This window comes from Adiantum capillus-veneris, chromosome 1 (genome assembly GCF_014529385.1).
Source record: "Adiantum capillus-veneris isolate H3 chromosome 1, ASM1452938v2, whole genome shotgun sequence".
Lineage (NCBI taxonomy): Eukaryota > Viridiplantae > Streptophyta > Polypodiopsida > Polypodiales > Pteridaceae > Adiantum > Adiantum capillus-veneris.
The window spans coordinates 48,947,030-48,967,120 of NC_140931.1; the positions used below are offsets into that span (position 1 = coordinate 48,947,030).

The window sequence follows — 20,091 nt, forward strand, 5'->3', positions numbered from 1 at the left end:
GACTAATTCTCATACACACATATACTATATCAAGCATACACACAAGAATGCATCATCAAAAAACATACACACACACACACACACACACACACACACACACATAAGGAACACTGCTCCAAACCTACTCAATTCTACATCTAGCTTTCCCTCGCTCTTGAATTCCTGTGGTGATTCCTCTCTCTCTCTCTCTCTCTCTCTCTCTCTCTCTCTCACACACACACACACACACACACACACACACACAATTAAATACACACATACACACACTCACACAAAAAACCTTTCCCACTCTGTTGTCAATCTCCTCTCCCCTTTCTTGCTCTTGCTTACTGGTACACAATGACAAAGCTCTTTTTTTTCTCACTCTCTACACACGGGACAATGCACCCTCCACATGGGAAGATGCACATCCATGCAACCCCCCTCAACTCTCTTTCTCCTCCCCCGCTTTTATTTTTCTCTCTCTGGCAACCCCCATGCATCCCATGACTCTTCCCTCATAATGTTCTAGATCAGAACTGGAAAATTTCAATTTCTTTTTAACTTGTTGGTTCCTTATTAAAATAAAACAAAATCAATTAAGGTATTTAAGTCTTGATCCCACACTCACTCTCTTAAGAGGATAAATTTTAATGTCATAAGGACAATCCTTTAAGATCTATCTTGACAATAGTCTCTCGAGCTTAAAATTTCTTTCTCTCTCTTAGTTCCTCTCTAGCAACCACTTCTTCGGGTCCCATGAATTTTGTTGCCCACATCTCCCATGATGAGGCATGTTGAAACACATAAGAAAACATTTTTTTGATATCTTCTTTAAACTCACATTCTCACACGATCGTAAAGACGGTCCCAAAAGACTTCAAAACTTTACATCAACAAGTCTCAAACTCTAGATTTATCCTTAAAGATGGGCAACCAAGATATCCAATCTTCACACTTGTGTAATGATAGTTATTTAAATTTCCTCTTCTTATATAGATATTACCCTACAAGATTGACTAGAAAGAGACTAGCAACAACTTATGGAATCTAGTACTATGGCCATAGGTTTAGGCTAATACCCATCACGAGTGTGCTTTCAAATGGAACTCATAGGTTTAGGCCATAGTTTTAGGCTAATACCCATCACGAGTGTGCTTCCAAATGGAGCTCATAAATATTATTTGACAATAAGTAAAATTGACAAAAGCAAGCTTAAACACGATACTAATGAAGCTAATTAGATGTATATGCTCCTACAATGCACAAAACTCATAAATATTATTAGAGAAAAATTAAATCTAACAAAAGCAATCTTAAACATGGTCCTAAAGTAGCTAATTTTAACCCTAGCTTGATACAATCAATGAAAATGTTTAGGGGTTGACATTCCTCCCCCACTGAAATGAGAATTTGTCCTTGACAAACAATACAGATGTGCTACACTTTAATTTGCTTATATGGCACTGCAAACCCCCCAAATTTGCAGGTACATTTGACTATAACTTTTGAAAAGAAAAAACTTTCTTTTCTCCTCAAATGCGAGCGTCCTCATGCACATCACACAAAACACTATAGTTTGGTCATTCTAACTTGCTATAAAACATGAATGATATTTTTGTCTATATCCATTCATTAAATCAATCAATCAATTAGACAAGCAAGCATGCAATGAGTCAAAAAATGACAAATTAATAAGCACTAAACATAGTGCAATAAATTGATAGCATAGTATGCATATATACCCTCACTAACCAACATCTATAGAGAATTACCAATAAAAAACTCAAACCTCACCAATAGAAACTAAGAATAGATAATCAAGGTGATTAATTAATCCAATAACTATAAACTACCCTAGTCTAGACAATAAATTTATTATTGTTTAATTACAAGAACAACACCCCTTCCATGGTGATAGAGCTCTATATAGGTAGAACTAATTAACCCGTATATTATAGAAAATATACTAGCATTTACAACAAAGTGGAAGTCATCGCCTCAAAGTAATGTCAAATCTTTTGAATTTCCAAAATTTTTATTGTTGTTTCTTTCCATGCATTCTTTTTGTTTGTTTTGTACTTTATTTTGACTTTTTTTGTAGTTATGTTGGACTTGATTGCTTTATTTACTTATTTTTTCATGCATTCCACTCTCACTACTACGTCAAACAAGAATTAATAATACTTTACACCACCATCCTGCACAAAATCTGGATACGGCTCATGGCTCTCACACTAGAGATAGAGTTGGCCCACTTGCCTACCAAGATTATACAATGATAGCCACAGAACATTGAAACACATAGCAAGAGCATGATAGAGAGAAAAGGGGGAGAGAGAGAGAGAGAGAGAGAGAGAGAGGGAGGCCTTTGTGTGTGTCTCTTTAGTATATTGTTGCAGATTTTGTGGCTAGGAGCCAAGCTCCTTGTGTATATTTTTCAAGATTGGACTTGGTTTGTATGTTTATTGGTGCTTAGAAGGCATACCTTCATTTGGTGTGTCCATTGGGAGAAGCTAGAAATGAAGCTACAGGAAATGAGATAGATTTTTTAAGTAAGTGAGATGCAAATCAAGAAAGGAGACAAAGAAGTGTAGAAGATGGAGAGAGAAATGTGTGAACCAATGGTGTTAGTCAAAGCCAACAAAGTGGTTTTCGCATTAAAAAAAAAACTTGAAGGAGTACAAGCATTGTTCAAGAGAAGGGGACATGCTAGAGTAGTAAAAAAGAAGCAAGAAAGATGTTGCAATAGCAAATAGAGGCATTAACAATGGGGTTGAATCGAGGATAGAAGATGAATATAGGAGTTAAAATCTTGAAGGAATCTCACATAGATTATAGGTGTAGCAAAGAGTCAAGGATTGAAAGTCTGGTAGAATGCAAGGTAAGAAAGCGCTTGGTGGATAGATAGTGTGAAACAAGAAGGGGACAGAGGAGAAAGGGCTTATGAGTAGAACATCACAATTTCTCATGTGAGAGGCTATTTGGAAAAACTTGGGATGGAAAATTGATGGAGTCAGAGATGGGAAAAGTATGCACATTGGGAGAAAGATGGTGGGAGAAATGCGCCCATCAACCTTGAAGTAGAGAAGCGATTGTGGAATGAGGAAGTTCCTAGTGGAGGAAGCAAAGCTTGAGAAAGAGAAGCGGGCTAAGATGCCATCACATAAAGCCAAGAGTTATGGATGCAGAGATAGTGACAAACTCATGGCTAAGAAGCAGCTATGATAGGGATGCCACGTACATAGGAGAGATCATAGGAAACAATCATGGCGGTGCCGAAGCACGTAGTACCATAGCAAAAAATCCTAAACAAGAAAGGAGAGCATATTATGTTGGAGTTTGAGTATGGAACTCTACAGAGAGGTTGTGGATGTGCAATACTGACCTTGTTTTCTTATTTTTCTATTATTGATGTGGTGCAAATTTGAAGTTATTATCTCTATTTTTAGACTTTGGTCTTTCTCAATCAAAGGGGTGGTACATTCATACATGCACAGCCAAACTTTTGATTTTCAAGCATACTAAAAAACCTTATGTCGGAGGATTCTGATGTAGCAAAGGTGCTATTCTGAATGGCTAGGCTTTATTGTGGATGCACCAAAAATGAGTGATCCCAAGTTTTGTAGCCCAAAAGCACAACAGCCCTCTAACTAGGTCAAAATGTTTAATGTATTGCTATACATTGTCACAATCGTTACTTTTAGAGACGTTTTTTGACATGTTTACGTATAAATTTCCTTTTCTTACTTTATCAACTTTCCAACAATGTTCACAATACATTTTTTATTAATTTGCAAACACACACATATAGGAAAATGTCCTTGACAATACCATAGATATAATAAATTGAAATTTTGGCTAGCAATTAAATATTCATCTCCCAGCCCAATGCTTGATCTAAAAATGCATATGCCATTTTTGTAATCAACTTAAAAACTTTCACTAAAGGCTTTCAGACAACCAATGAATCAAATTTATGGTGAAACAGGACTTCACTATCGAGTTTAAATGATGAAAAATAATGAATTCTCAATCATGTTTTCATTTAAATAGCGTTAGATAGTTATTACCTTGTTTTATTAAGCTTTCTTGACTAACCATAGGGTTTGCTTAGGTTTCCATCGATATTAATGTGCTTTCATTGTTGTTCACCAAGTTGTGATCTGGTTTCTCTTTGCCGTCGTCTTTCTTTGCTCGTTTGGGAATCAAATATCTAGCCATGCGTGAGGTGATGCCTAAACTTGAACAGTTGCTTGTGGCCAAAAGCCTTCAATCTTGCAGATGTGCTCCAACCATGGGCTCTGACCATTGATTGTTGACCCTGAGCCACACAATCCCCAAGGCTTCAAGATTTTTGTTTGGTGCAATTCAAAATTTTTAAAATTTCCACGTCAAACACTGTGAAGCTTCAAGGGCTACATGGCGACCCAACCAAATTTTACAGTCCTTATAGTGGGCTACAATACTTAGGTGGCTTAGGTCACCCACTGATTTTTTTAAGAAAAAAAATGTCATACAACGATGGTGGCCACATGCAAGTTGATAGACAACAAGGGGAAGGGGGGGAGGGGCGATGAGTAGCTTTCTTGTCTTCTTCACATTAACAAAAAACTCTCCCCTTATGCCAGCCTTTTCCTCTACTATGTAGGTCAACTTGGTGCCCCTCCTTGTAAGGGCCCCTGCCCGTGCTGCCCACCAAGACGAGAACCCTCCTCGTAAAAGGGGCTCTACCCATGCTGTGGCAACTTGAGATGAGGGACATAGCATCAAAGTGAGAGACAAAGAGCGAATCATCATGCCAGGACTTCCACACCCTATTTCTTCCTCCTCCTCCATGAGTGCTTCTCTATCTTGAGCTCTGATACCAATCTAAGAGACAGGGCGTTGATGCATGCAACTCTCCACATATTCATGCCATATATAGACCCTTGGCATGCTAAATATAGCCCCTTGAATTGCATGAGCGTCCCGACCCCTGGCCTACCCAATCCTACCTTAGGCCTGACATATCCAATAGGCTATACTTTACACACGTAAGAGGAAGTTCACACTCGCCATGTCTAATTAAGCTTCCACACAGGTAGAGGGTGTTCACACACACACGTAGGTTCAACAAAGCTCACACATAACAATAAGATGCGAATGCTTATGTGGAAAATTTGAGTTAATGTCATCAAGTAGATTCAATACCATTAGTTATGTTGTTTCAAGTTGTGATGGTCTCAAAATGAGGAAGATAGTGGGTTGGTGACTACCTAGCTAATAGGATATTCCCAGAGACAATGAAGAAATGCAAATAGAGAGACATACAATGTTCTATCTAAAAGAACATTCCCAAAGATAGTGAAAAAATTATATATCTAATAGGACATTCCCAAAGAGAATGAACAAACGAAAATAGAGAGACATAGAAATAGAAGCACTCAATTATTCCTTGGTAGAAAATAAATAAAAAAGTAGGACATACAAACATTATATTAAGGAAGAACATAAAAAGAAGATATTAAGATTAGTCCCAACTAATACTGATTGGGAAATGCAATTACACATATTACTCTTACGACCATATAGAGTTGTGTATTAAATTTCATGCAGCATAACTTTCTCCAATCGTATTTGGCTCATATGCAATTCTACCTCTACAAACTTTTATCCAAATTCTAAGAGTTGCACAACAGTTTTAGTATAATGTACATGCATTGCTTGTTTGTCTTGAAGCACTTTGAGAAATTATAAGAGTTGCACAACAATTTTATTAGATTGGACATGAATTGCTGGTTTGTCTTGTTCAGCACTTTGAGAAATTAGGTGAACATCTTGCTGCAATTGCTCACATATTTTTGCTAAAATGCAAGAAAATAGGTCTTTAACTCAAAATTGATAACAAGGAGTTTTAGAAGGGTGATTTGGTGCTTGTATATTCAATGGCGACTACAACCCAATAGTATGGAGATGTGGACTGCCAAAACATCTTTAGACAATACTCCCGGATGGAATTAACCTTCCATTACAGTTGACGGAGTGACATCACCTGTTTAATTATATACATATCAATGGGTATCTTTGCTACTTCCATCAACATTGTCATACCCCAATTGGTGAGCAATTCCTTCTCTACATCTTTGAGCACATATTATCCAACAGTTTGGTAGGATATGGCTATGGCTATCTTCTCTTCTCTCAAGACTTGTCATGCCCTAGTACAAATACCCTTGCTTCCTAGATGAACCCCCCACGTGTGGGATTTTGGACATGCCACATGGAAGCTCTACATTCACTGCAACCCTTTGGGGGTCAAACCAATCACCACAAGACCTTGTTAAAATGACTTTTTTGACACCAATTTGGAAGCTCCCCATTTCTTGCTCAGCAACTAGATTTTTGCTCTGTCAAAATTCCATGAAAGCCTCCATATTTGGCTTCAACCCCACCATTTTCTCTACACTTTGACTTCCCCATAGCCTTTAACAAATGAGAGGTCCCCGACCCGTCGACAATGAAGTCGTGATGGGGGTCCTTGACAGGTCTCCAGGACTATTAAAATCAGAGTCTCAAAAAAAGAATCCAGGGAATAGACCTTTGCCATTGACAATGGCTTGGGACTATAGCCCTAGAAGAAGACCTAGTCCTATCTCACAGTGGAAAAACTAGAAAAGACACTAAATTTAAAAACTTTTGCGGTCCTATACTTCACCAATTTGGGCTAGGGTATTCTCAACCAACACTTTTTTCCCGCTAGTAGATGTGAGGGCACAGCTGTTGGTGAACTCCTCTTCCAATTGAAGAAGTCTTCTGAACATTTTTATTGTGCGGGGATGGATAGTTACTTGACTAATCAGGTCCACCCGTCCATGATCGACAACCTGAGTCAATCCCCACTTACCACCCCACACTCACACATGCTTCTTTATTGTTTAATTACTATCACACTCTTTGAACATTTAAAATAATCGTTTCTTTTAGCTTTCCAACATAGCGATTCATTAAAACAAGCATAGAAATCAGTATTGTAAAACATTCTTTTACATACAAACATCTTTAAACTTAAAACAAGCTACAGTCACTTAGAATACTCCTTGAAAATCCTGACCCATACACGACTTGTCTCAAGATCACCTAAAGATGACAAAACAACACCCATTCCTTATTCATAGTTCCGGGTGAAAATATCACCAAAGTTTCGGGTGCCCGTACACCAAAACTAGTTACCCATGCAACCAACCGGCTCCCCTAGGATACAAAATAGTAGCCTAACTTATGTAGAAACATCAAGACATGACAGAGTAAAAACTCACTGTTCATGGGAGTAATCGACTTATCCATGACTGAAATGCCATCATTATTCATCAACATATATACCAAGGAGTCGGAGGTGTCTTGAGACAAGTTGTCTTAAGGATGATCAATCATATCTTTCCTAAATCAACCAGTCTATCCCAAAATAATTATTTCCTAATTTACAAACAAATGTACGTTGGTTTCTTGGAAGACACCTTCCATTTTTAGCCAATTATTCAATCCCTAATTCCTTACTCGCTCCTTACATACGCAATGTTAACACTTATAATAAGAACATGAATTATTGAAAACTTAAATTAATAATGGAAAATCCACCAGAGATTGGTCAGGCATCTGCTGTCATGTCGGAACATGAATACTTTCATCTGTAGGTCTACTACTAGGCTCGGCCTCATGATTGAAAGATGCTCTAGCCCTCTTGGGAATAGTATCATCCTCATCGGATTGAGGATTTGCTCGGGTTCTCTTTCGAGCCATGATTATATCCTTATAAAAGGACATCTATTTATCAGATAAAACATTAACAATCTGATACCGACCACTCTATAAAGTATTTTTCTTTTACTAATTTTCTCCTCTTATTTGAGCCTAAAAAGGCTTATTTTTTACTTAATATTTAATACATTCATTATTTCGTAATGAATTTATAATCTTAACTTCTTAACGATATTTATTTCTTTTAGTAATTTTCCTATATACTTTTAGAGGTATCAACTATTTATCTTAATTAACTTTTAGTCAAAAACGGGGTTCTTGAGCTATTGTCATTACTTAATTTTCTTAAGTAATTTTGGTCTAAGTTTTCCAAATTTCTAGTGATATTTTCTAACTTTGATAATTTCCGTATAATTATCTTTACCAATTTACTAATTTTCCTCTTTAATTTACCACAAAAATCAATCAATTATATCTTAATTAAATAGGTAAAATAATTATTTGTGCTTAAAATAATTACTCCAGCCTACTGACAATGTTTACTAACTCTGATAGTTCCTATGTAACTATCTAAGCTAATTAATTAATTTCATCTTTCATTTTATAGTTAATTTTACACATTTACGGCTTAATTAAATAGATGAACTAAATATTTGAGTATAGACTAGTTACCCTAGCTTATTAATGATATTTAATAACTCTGATAATTACTATGTAATTTTTCCCTTTTAATTTATAATCAATTTTAGATATTTTTGAGCTAATTAAATAGATAAACTAATTATTTGTGTATATGCTAATTATTCTGGTTTACTAAAGATATATACTAACTCTGATAATTATTGTGCAATTATCTAAGCTAATTAACTAATTTCTTCTTTTAATTTATAGCTAATTTTAGATATTCTTAGCTTAATTAAATAGATAAAATAATTATCTGTATATATTCTAATTACTTCATGTTACTAATAATTTTATACTAACTTTGATAATTATTGTGTAATTATCTAAGATAATTAACTAATTTTTCCTTTTAATTTATAGATAATATTAAATATTTTTAGATTAATTAAATAGATAAACTAATTATTTGTGTATATGCTAATTACTTCGACTTACTAATGATTTATAATAACTTTGATAATTATTGTGTAATTATCTAAGCTAATTAACTAATTTCTTCTTTTAATGTATAGCTAATTTTACATTTTTTAGCTTAATTAAATAGATGAATTAATTATTTGTGTATATTTTAATTAGTTTGGATTATTAATGATGTATACTAACTCTGATAATTACTGTGTAATTATTTAAGCTAATTAACTAATTTTTCTTTTTAATTTATAGATAATTTTAGATATCTTAGCTTAATTAAATAGATAAAATAATTACTTGTATATACTAATTACCGTGGCTTACTAATGATGTATACTAACTTTGATAATTATTGTGTAATTATCTAAGCTAATTAACTAGTTTTTTCTTTCAAGTTATAGATATTTTCAAACATTTTTAGCTTAACTAAATAGATAAACAAATTATCTATGCATATGCTAATTATCTCACCTTACTAATTATGTTTTCTAACTTTGATAATTAGTATGTAATTATCTAAGCTAATTAAATAATTTCCCCTTTAATATTACAACTGGTGCATGTGCTAATTACCTCAACTTACTAATGATGTTTCTAAACTCTGGTAATTTATTTATAATTATCTAAGCTAATTAACTAATCTCGCCTTTAAAATTAAAGCTACTTTTAGACATTTTTAGCCTAATTAAATAGATAAGCTAATTAATTGTGCATGTGCTAATTACCTCGGGTTACTAATGATGTTTTTTAACTTTGGTAATTACTATGTAATTATCTAAGCTAGTTAACTAATTTTTCCTTTAAAATTATAGATAATTTTACACTTTTTTGCCTAGTTAAATAGATAAACTAATTATCTATTTATAAGATAATTACCCCGTGTTCCTAACAATGTTTTCTAGCATTGATAGTTATCTTATGATTTATTAAACTAGTTTACTAAGTTTCCCATATTCCCACTTGATTGCCAAGCTTATAATATGAAATAATACGGATATTTATTATATATAAGTAGTATGATTACATCAATGCCCTTAAAATGATGAAAGACTAATGTTCAGGTTTTTGAATATTGCAGCAGAAGCTTAGAGACGAAAAAAAAATAAAAATTAATAGCGTAGAAGAGGTGATGTAACTTAGCTGAAGAGAAAAAAAATAAAATTGTAATGATCCATGATTTGTTGGAGGCAAATCATGGAGTTCTACTCGGGATGACCGGCTGTTCGTTATCCAAATCGTAGCCTAAAGCTTTGATATCACTGCTACAGCGGGGAACCGTGGCTTCCCTGCAAAATACCCAAAATAACACAATAAATCGCATAGAACAGAATATTCTGCATACCTGGCACATCCACAAGCGCATAATCGCAAGATACACGGATAGAGAGAGAACGAGAGCGAGAGTGCAATAGAGAGCGTGCATTCGTACCTCCTAGAGTGGAGTGCTACGCCGGGACCGCGAGAGAGAAGAGGGGAGAGAGAAGAAGAATAACGCAGACACTGGGTGCAATCTCCCCCCTTGCAAGAGTGAGCATTTCCCTCTTGCATGTATTTAATTTATAGATTTCTTGAATGCTCAAAGTGGGTACAAACTTGGCCGGCCGGACATAAATGGCCGAAGCTCATAAAGAGCGCTTGAATAATAAAATGTACAATATAAATGTTATATCCTCTCACATAGGCTAGTCCGATCAAGTCTTTTCCACCAGTTAGCTGCATTAAATCATAAAATATCAATTCCATTACAAATTCCAATATCTCAGTTTCCAAGGCTAATCATTGTAAATGACTTTTGCTCGTTACAGTTGTCTCCTACATTGCGCTATACAAACAAATCAGATTTGCTTTCCTAAATTTTTTGCTTAATTATTACTTTCGTTTATCTATGTTATTCCGTTACAGTTGCAAAATTTTCTTTCCTCTAAGTTGTCTCACATTTCCCTTACCGCAGGGTACTGGATAACTTTTTCTTTGTGTTCCAGTTTAATTTATTTTTTAACTTTGCAATTTTCAAATCAAGTTGCCCACGCTGTACGTTTTAAATGTGTGATCAAACACTAATATTGAAGCAAATTCTCGTTAGGCGGGATATTCTTTTATTTCAACTCAAACTACTCACACAACACTAACATATTTTGGATTTGTTAATTATACTATGGTGCAAGTTTCATAGTCATGTTCTCCATAGCTTGTACAAAGAAGTTATGTTTGACAAAGCCTGGGATGCAAGTTATGATTATCCACGCACACACTGGTTTATATATTTCTGATGCAATATACCCTCAAGGTATGTACATTAACCTCGCTCCTCTTTTCATATTTGCTTTACCGACAATGTCTTCGGAAACCAAACATCTCTCATGTCATCACTAGTACTTCTTAAATGGAATCACTTCTTACATCCTGTTGGTATGTACCTCAAATACATCACTCCTCTGTTCCTATTTCCTGTCTCTGAATTATCTGCTCAGCTGAATACTCCAACCAATACTAAGATCATGGCTTCTAATTGTACTGCAAGGAATTTTTACTAACATGACTTGTCTATAAGCTATGCAGCTACTCATGTCAGCTACGGTGCTATGGGATAGTGCACAACAATTTGTAAGTGCTTTGATATACTGCACTGTGATGTCAACAACATAGTAAATATTTTTTTTTCTCCTTTATGTCTTGTCTAGTCCATTGTTCACACAGGCACACAGATTCGCCGATTTAGGTAGTATGTAAATACTCATCTTGGTACAATTACACCGATTCAGACAACACATGACAAATTACAAATTCATGATTTTAAACAATACCAAATGCAGATTCGTCGATTTAGGCAGCATTAGTGCAGATCCACCGATTTAGGTAGCAGATTTTGTTGGTGTCGATTCGCCAATTTAGGCAACACCGATCACAGACTCATGCTGCAGTGGTTGGCCACCACTGTCCTTAGCATCCTTCTGTTCCCAAGTTTACAAATTGAAGGATATTTGGATTTACACTGGGTATATGTTGGCAAATATTTGGATTTGGATTTTGATTTGGAATTGGATTTGGAACAGGATATTGATGATTTTTTGTCGCGACAATTTTTGTGGAAGTACACTTGAGATTGATGGGCATTGATTTATTAAATGATGATTGTGACCAATGATATCTTGATTTATCAGGATATGACATATACTACTTATTCTAGTGGTATGGGACACTAGAATAGGCAGTATGTGGATGACGGCAGGCATAAGCAATATTGTCTAATTTTAGGAATTTTTCTTTTCCTATGTTGTAGTTTTGATACAGATTTCTAATCACTGTTTTTGACAAGTATGGTTTGCAGATTTTTATCTTCGCAACTGAGGACAGTTGCTTTCCAACGGAGAGGTATGTAATGGAATTGTTATTTTACTCTTTATTACAGCTGACAGGTGGAAAAGGCATCAGCAGATAATGGACTATGCAGAAGGATATCACATTTTATGTATATTTTTTATTATTCAAGTGCTTCGGCCGTTTATGACCGGCCGAACAGTTTGTACTCATTTTGACCATTTAAGAAATCTATAAAACAAATACGTGCAAGAGGGAAATTGTCACTCTTGCACGGGGGGAGATTGCACCCAGTGTCTGCGTTGTTCTTCTCTCCTCTCCTCTCTTCTCTCTCACAGTGCCGGCGTAGAACTTTGCTCTAGGAGGTGTGCTTGCACGTGCTCTATTGCGCTCTCTCGTTCTCAGTCTCTCTCTGTTCGCATACGTCATCGATTATGTGCTTGTGGTAATGCCAGGTATGCAGTTTGATTGGTTTTATGTCTTGTAGCATGTTATTTGGGTATTTCACATGCTCCCGGCTGTAGCAAATAAAGGGAGGCCCGAAAGAGATGGACACTCCACACATGAACTCCTTAGAGTTTAAGCATGGTAGTTGGATTACATGGGAAGGGTTAGAAGGAAGATCTAATTCCGTGGGGGAGCAAACCTGCCTCCAACCCTATGGATCCTTGGGGTGTGGAGCCATGACCGCACAACCTTCTACTAAATCTTCTCTTATAACACTCTTTCTCTGTTGGGAGGCGTTGTTTTCCCTTTTGAAAAAACATGTGGCACCCGCTGTTCAGGAGGTCAAAGATCAAAGCAAACTCTCACTATATGACATTGCACACCAAACATGGAAAATACTATATGACTATATGACATGGGAAGGGTTTTGAAGGAAGATCTCACTATATGACACTGCACAACAAACATGGAAAATTCTATAATGTAAAGCACAAAGACTATTTCTTATCACTGCTTGGGAAAGCACATTGACTTGGGTCTTAGTTCATGAACAATGAAACCATAACTCCAATGAAGGTTGTGAGGATGGTAAAAAAATTCATTGAAGGACGTCTTGTATATCGAAGGCAAGTCCTTTTGATGGATGATTGCGAGTCCGCCCACCACAAGAGGAAACAAAGGATATCGAGGATGATTCCAACCATCGACTAAAGTACAATGTGCACACCCAAAGCGAACAATCTAAAGGAATCCCTAGGAAGATCAAGTTTTTTGACATTACTCCCATTAGGAAATCGGAGAGCAAGAGGAGTATGTGGTAGAGCCAAAAGACAATGAGGCTTTTTGTATGATATGACATATCCCAATTGCCTCCAAGGTAACATGTGGTGGCACAAAGAGTGGAAAAATCAGGTGCAAAAATGGTTATTGTAGGGTGTGTCAAAGGAATTCCCACACCTTCATTTGAGGACTATCGTAAGCATCCTAATGGACTTCAACGAGAAATTATGTAGTGTTGCCCTTCATGTGATCCATTGTTAGAATGGAACACAACATGTCCATGGTTGCATCCTACATCGAGCATATGGCCAATAGCTATAGAGACTAATTTAATAGAGGAAGAAGTCAAGTGCTTGCTTGAGAGGTGGCACATGGTGGAGACAACCAATGTTGCAACACCCACAACATATTCAACCAATGAAGGTGCCTTTATGAGGGAGGTGGAAGTAACACAATTACAAGTATTTGCAATGGGATTTGAGTGAGATACGAGTTATCAATCTCAAAGGAGGCAACCAAGCGAATAAGAAAGGCACTTGAGATGAAAGCGAGATCACAAAGGAAGTGATGTGAGTGGAGAAAGCTCACAAGATTTTCAAGTTGCTTTTAAATAGTAATGCACTAGAGGGCCACATCTACAATGTGGAGATTAAAAAAGAGCCATCTTGTACTTGTCCCGACTTTGCAGAGCTTGAAGAGCAAGAAAAGCCTTATCTTCTAGTAAACATTTGTATGTTGTTTTTCTTTGTGTGCTAGGCTTGAGACAAAATGAGCATATGCTTTTTCATCAACCTATTCTCCGTTGAGGAGGTTCACAATGTCCTCAGCCAATATTTGACCTACCCTTGTATGCAGTAGTGGAGTAACATGCTGCCCCACGACCATGTAACCAGCTTTAGCCATGTTGAATTTATGAAGGTGGCTCCTTGATTTGATGAAGTCCTACTTTATCCACTTTTCCAGTAAATTATGAGCTTTTACACATAATTTTTCTTGGAAAAAAAGCTCGCCATGGGTGAAACAATGCTTGCTAGGAAATGCTTGCCTAGAAACAAGCCACCCATTTTTTGTATAAGGTGTACCCTGCATGCGTGCCCTTTACGGGATCTTTGCAGTCTCTCTCTCTGTCTCTCTTTGTAAGTTTCATGTAGGCCACTATGAATCTTCATCTTGTCGTATGGGTTTTGTCTTTAGGTATGGGTTAGATGGGATGATGTATTCATGGAAATTTCTTGCTGCCAAACTTCAAAATGTGTTAACAACATCAAGTAGCTAGCTTGGTCGATTGAGTCTTTATTCTTTTGTGACCCGGGACATGGGTTCAAAGGCGGCCAAGCGACCTTGTGCGCTCATAAGGACGTTCGTATCGATTCGCACGGGATGTGTGCAATTTGCTACAAAAAACAACATCAAGTAGCTCTTGCTCATGTTGTTTTTTAAGTACATGGAAAAGCTTGATTGGACACGCCTTTGAGGAGTAGAATTTGAGATGTGAATACTTGTCAGCGCCCCTGGCGCAGGTCCAATTCATCAATATGAAGAACGTCTCTTTGTCTCTCACTCAGCTATCACAGGAAGTTTTGACAAATTCTCACAATATTTCCCACATTGTGACTTACTCAACATCATGAGCTTCTGTGAGGGAGGCGCCGCATACCTAGCTAGGTACGATTGGGGGCAGATCCCTGCCCCTGCCCCAATCGTACTAGCTAGGTATGCGGTGCCTCTCGAGCAGAAGCTCATCATGTATGCATTGCATGAAAAACACTAAGAAAGACTCCGTTTTCCTACATGAGAAAAATTCTAAATCTTCTTGTGTATATGTAATGGAGCGTTCGTAGCGTGTCTCGCACAGAAAATCAGCTCTTCATCCTCTTCTGTGGACTGGGCCGAATGGTGCCAGAGTGCCTGCAACCAGCCATAGCCATAGCCAGCAAGCTTCCATACCACCACGACCACGAGGATGATGAAGACGAGGACGATGAGATGATGGCCATTCTGTAGGACAATGAGCAGGATCCTCATCAGAACAGTTATGAGGAGGAGGAAGACGAAGATGGATATCACCGTTTACAAGAACACACACAGTTCCACCGTGTCCACCATCACCTTCACAGGCAAGGTGCAGGGGCTGCGTTAAGTCAAGAGACGCCGCAGCAGCATCATCAGCATCATCCACCAGATCATGGAGGGGATGGAAAACTGTGCGTCTCTTGCAAGGAGCTCTACTGTCCTCTTCGTGGGGGTGATACCTGCCATGAGTGCTATGAGGAAGCTTCTGAAGCAGAGGCCGCCCTCAAGAAAGAGATTGAAGAGCTCAATGCCCGCATTGCCTTCCTCCGCACTTGGGCACCTGAAGCCATGTCTGAGCAATCTCAGACCTTTGTTCTTGAGAGCTCTGATGGCTCCAAAATTAGGGCTCATCGAGCTATTTTGGTATGCTCTCTTGTTAATCAGAATTTATTTGGCTGCAACCCTTCATTGCTTTTGTTCTTCTGTCTGGGGTCTGAGAGCACATGATAATTTTACTTCCTTAGTTTTTCAGAACTGTGGCCAATGTAGATGTAAGTGGCACTTCCAAAACAGTTTTATATCATGGTAAACGAATTTTTTTGAGCTAGTAAGCGTGTAGAGTGTGATGATTTTTATAACCTTTGCCATGGAGTACTTTTAGGCTTTTTTGTTGTGGTTAAATGGCTCAAACTAGTGGGGGTGGACATAAACCTGGTTTGTTGGTTTAAGAAAAAATAGCTCTAATTAGGAACTAACTCCATACAAACCTGCATCTACAAATGGTGTGAGTAGGCATGGTGTAGGTGTTGTCCAAGCTATGCATGGCAAAGGTGATGGTCTTTACTTCATGTTTGGACAAGCAGGTGAAGTTAAGATCGCATGTTATCAAGTATTGAAATTTGAAATTGTGATTAACTTTGCCATGGAATTCCTCGTTTGGGTTCTAAACGTTGTAGAATCTCATTCGAATCTGTTTATCTTTAGTAGGATTTCAGAATTTTTGCTTTTGTCTTATCTTCGTTTGTATGATGTTGACATTTAGGAATGAAGTTTTTGCAGTATCTTATTCTTGATTTAAAATGGTCTAAAGTTGAGAGTTTGTATGAAGTTTCAGTAAAGTAAGTTTCTCGATTTTGATTTTTGATATTTTATAGCATTTTGGTGTGTGTTAAGACTCTCTTAGTAGTGCGTTTTGTTTTAAGTGTTGTATCCTTTCTTGAGGCTTGTAAGTTTAGACCTTTTTTTATGTTGCAAAATACTGTATACACTTGTAAATCTAAAATCAAAAATAAAGATAATCACTAGGACAGATTTATTGAGATGGATGTAGAGCTTGTTACAAGTGAATTGTGCCTTGATGTCCGCAAGGTGAGTTGGACTCGATTGAGCGATATGTATGGAAGTTTGTCCTAGGGCAGCTAAGTAAAAGGTCATTGGTTCCAAGTGGGTCTGCAAGGCTGAGTACAACTTGATTAGTTTGTGGAATATGCATAAAACTTGATTGGTAGTTAAGGGCTTACCTCAATGGCTCAAAATTGAGAATGATGAGACCTTGGTTCCGAACTGTGTGGATTGCCGTGATGTAAATCTTTCTTGTGTCACGTGGGCACTTCACTTGCGCCACGTGACGGATGCTTCTGCCATAGTCTAGCACGAGTCTTAGCTTAGGACTGATCTTGGCACCTTTGTGAGCCTCTAGCAGGACGTGCATGTCCAGGCCGGTCATAGTTGCATACCCTCTCTTGCACAGAATCGCTCAATAGAGGCAGAAGGATGATAGGAATGAGAGCACAGGCAGCAGTGCACAGACCCTCCCCAGCGTTTTCTCATAGAGCCAGCCAGCGTTTTTGGAAGTTGACAGCATCAGCGTTTTCAGACTTCCTAAACGTTTGCAGATTCAGAGGTAGCCTTGTCGTCTTTGTAGATCCTCGCCGGTTGCCTAGCGTTTTGCAGATTCAGCCTAGATCTGCTGCGTTTTCAGTTTTCAGCCCTTAGCCTCGTTGAACCCGAGTGTTACCACGACCCCATCCAGTAGCAGATCTCGCCGCAAGTGCCACACCTTGGTGCAGATCTGCCAGCAGTTCATTTTCAGCCCAAAACAGTCCTAGCGTTTTTGCAATTTCAGCCTAGATCAGCCAGCGTTTTTGCATTCCACCCCAGCCTTGCACGACTCGGCAGTTGCAGATCAGCCCCGCAGTACCGCCACAATAGTAGATCCATAGCTAGAAGACCTACGTCTTTCACATTTCATCCATCAACCTAGCAGATCTTGCCGTCGTCGTCAACACCTTCATGATCGTCGTCGTCGTTGACATCATCGTTGTCATCGTCGACATAGTCCTCACTTAGCATCATAGCATTATGACCCATGGTGCAAGAATAAAGAAAGTACTTGCTCTGGCACAACAAGGCAAGGGGGCCCTTATGTGGTTTGGACCCGACATACTGTGTCCTCTCTTCTCTCTCTCTCTCATCTCTCTCTCTGTTCCTCTTTCGTTTTTCATATCAATTCAGTTCTCTTTCAAGTGAAGTAAAGTGTCCCTTGTGTTTGTGCCGAGTACCCTAGATGCCGAGCTTAATCCATTAACATCTTCTGATTTCATAATCCTGACATTGGAAATGAGAGCTTTGTGGTGACTTTCGGACTTCACTACTCAAGAGAAAAACCTAAAGAATCCAAGAAGAACCAATGACCAAAGAGAACCCCAAGAACTGCCTATTTTTTTACCAAATAAAAGCAACAAAAGGTTAGGAATTAAATCCAATTTTCTCAAGGGGTTTCAAGATGTTTTTATTGACGACATCCCTTGTGAGCTACCTCCAAACAAGGTAATGATGACCATGCAATTGAACTTCTTCCAGGAATTTCACTGCCTAACAAACCTCCTTATAGAGTTTCTCAAGCTCAACAAGAGGAGATTATGTGGCAAGTGCATGAGTTAGTTGAGAAGGGCATGGTTAGGCCTAGCTCATCTCCATTTTGCTCACCTATGCTATTAGTGCAAAAGAAAGACGGCACATATCGTATGTGTGTCGACTATAGAGCACTAAATAGGACCATTATCAAGAATAGGTTTCCCGTTCCACGGGTAGAAGAACTATTTGATAAGCTACAAGGATCGACCTACTTCAGTAGGATTGACCTAAAAAGTGGCTATCATCAAATAAGGATAGTTGATCAAGACATTGTAAAGACCGCATTTCTCACCACATTTGGTCTTTACGAATACATTGTCATGCCTTTTGGCTTGACCAATGCACCAGCCACATTCAACCGCTTGATGGAGAAGATGTTCAGGCCTCATCGAACCTTCACTGGAGTGTTCTTTGATGATATTATCATCTACTCTAATTCATTAGAAGAACACAAGCAACACCTCCAGGTAATATTTCAAGTTTTGAGAGAGAATAAACTTTATGTTAATCGAAAGAAAAGTGAATTTTTCTTGCAAGAGATTCAGTATTTAGGTCACATTATCTCTCAAGATGGCATCCAAATGGATCCATCAAAGTTAGAGGTAATAAAAGGATGGCCTAAACCAAGGAATCTTCATGAACTAAGAAGCTTTATAGGTATGTGTGCATACTATAGACGCTTCATAGAAAAGTTCTCACAAATTGCGGGACCATTACATGACCTAACAAAAAAAAGCGTTAGGTACACATGGTCTGCTAAGGAGAACAATGCTTTCAAAAAGCTTATCTCTCAACCTGTGCTTACACTACCGGATCTCTCAAAACCATTTGAGGTCCAATGTGATGCTTGTGGTGACTGCCTTGGAGCTGTTTTTCTCAAGAAGGGCACGCCATAGGCTATGAGAGTCAAAGGCTCAACCCTGTTGAGCAAGCTCTAGGCATATATATGAAAAGGAACTCCTTGCGGTTCTACATGCCTTAGACTCATGGAAGCACTATTTATTGGGGACTCCTTTCATTCTGCGAGGACGAATCACCAAAGTCTTAAGTACTTCATGACGCAGACCAAGCTCTCCGACAAACAAATGAGGTGGGAAAATTTCCTTTCGCAATTTCATTTTCATATTGCTCACATTACTGGCAAGCATAATCAAGTAGCTGATGCACTCTCAAGATGGCCGAGAGTGAATGCGGTTTCCATAGCAACTCACAATTATCTATCTTCAATGATAGATGAGTACGCTATTGATCCCGATTTTAGAGATGTGATTTCAGCCCTTGCATTAGGGAAGAAAGAAGAACCATTTACTTTACAAGATGGTTATCTTCTCTATGGCAATAGACTATGCGTTACTAACTCACTACGTGAGAAAGTAATGTATGAATCTCATGCTCCACCTTATGCGGGGCATAGAGGGATTCAGTCTACCTTAAGGGGAATTGAAACATATTTCTATTGGCCTACCATGAAAGTGAACATACAAGAGTATGTTTCTAAATGTGTGGCATGCCAAAAGACAAAATTTGATAGAGGGAAGCAACTTGGATTGCTTCAACCCTTGCCAATACCTAATTCACCATGGGAAAGCATATCCATGGATTTTATCTTTGGATTGCCTAAGTCTGTCCATGGGAATACGGGAATATGGACGATAGTAGACAGGTTCATTAAACAAGCTCATTTTATACCTGTCAAAAAGACTATCAAAGCCCATCAAATGGCAACCCTCTTCATTTCACAAATTTTCAAGTACCATGGCTTGCCAATGTCCATAGTGTCGGATAGAGATCCTAGAATGACCAGTA

General features: G+C 37.9%; 1 pseudogene; it reads left to right on the top strand.

Annotated features, from left to right (window-relative positions):
• Positions 1-13,727: 13,727 nt before the first annotated feature.
• LOC147464684 (uncharacterized) lies at positions 13,728-17,364 on the top strand (annotated as a pseudogene).
• The last annotated feature ends 2,727 nt before the right edge of the window (positions 17,365-20,091 follow it).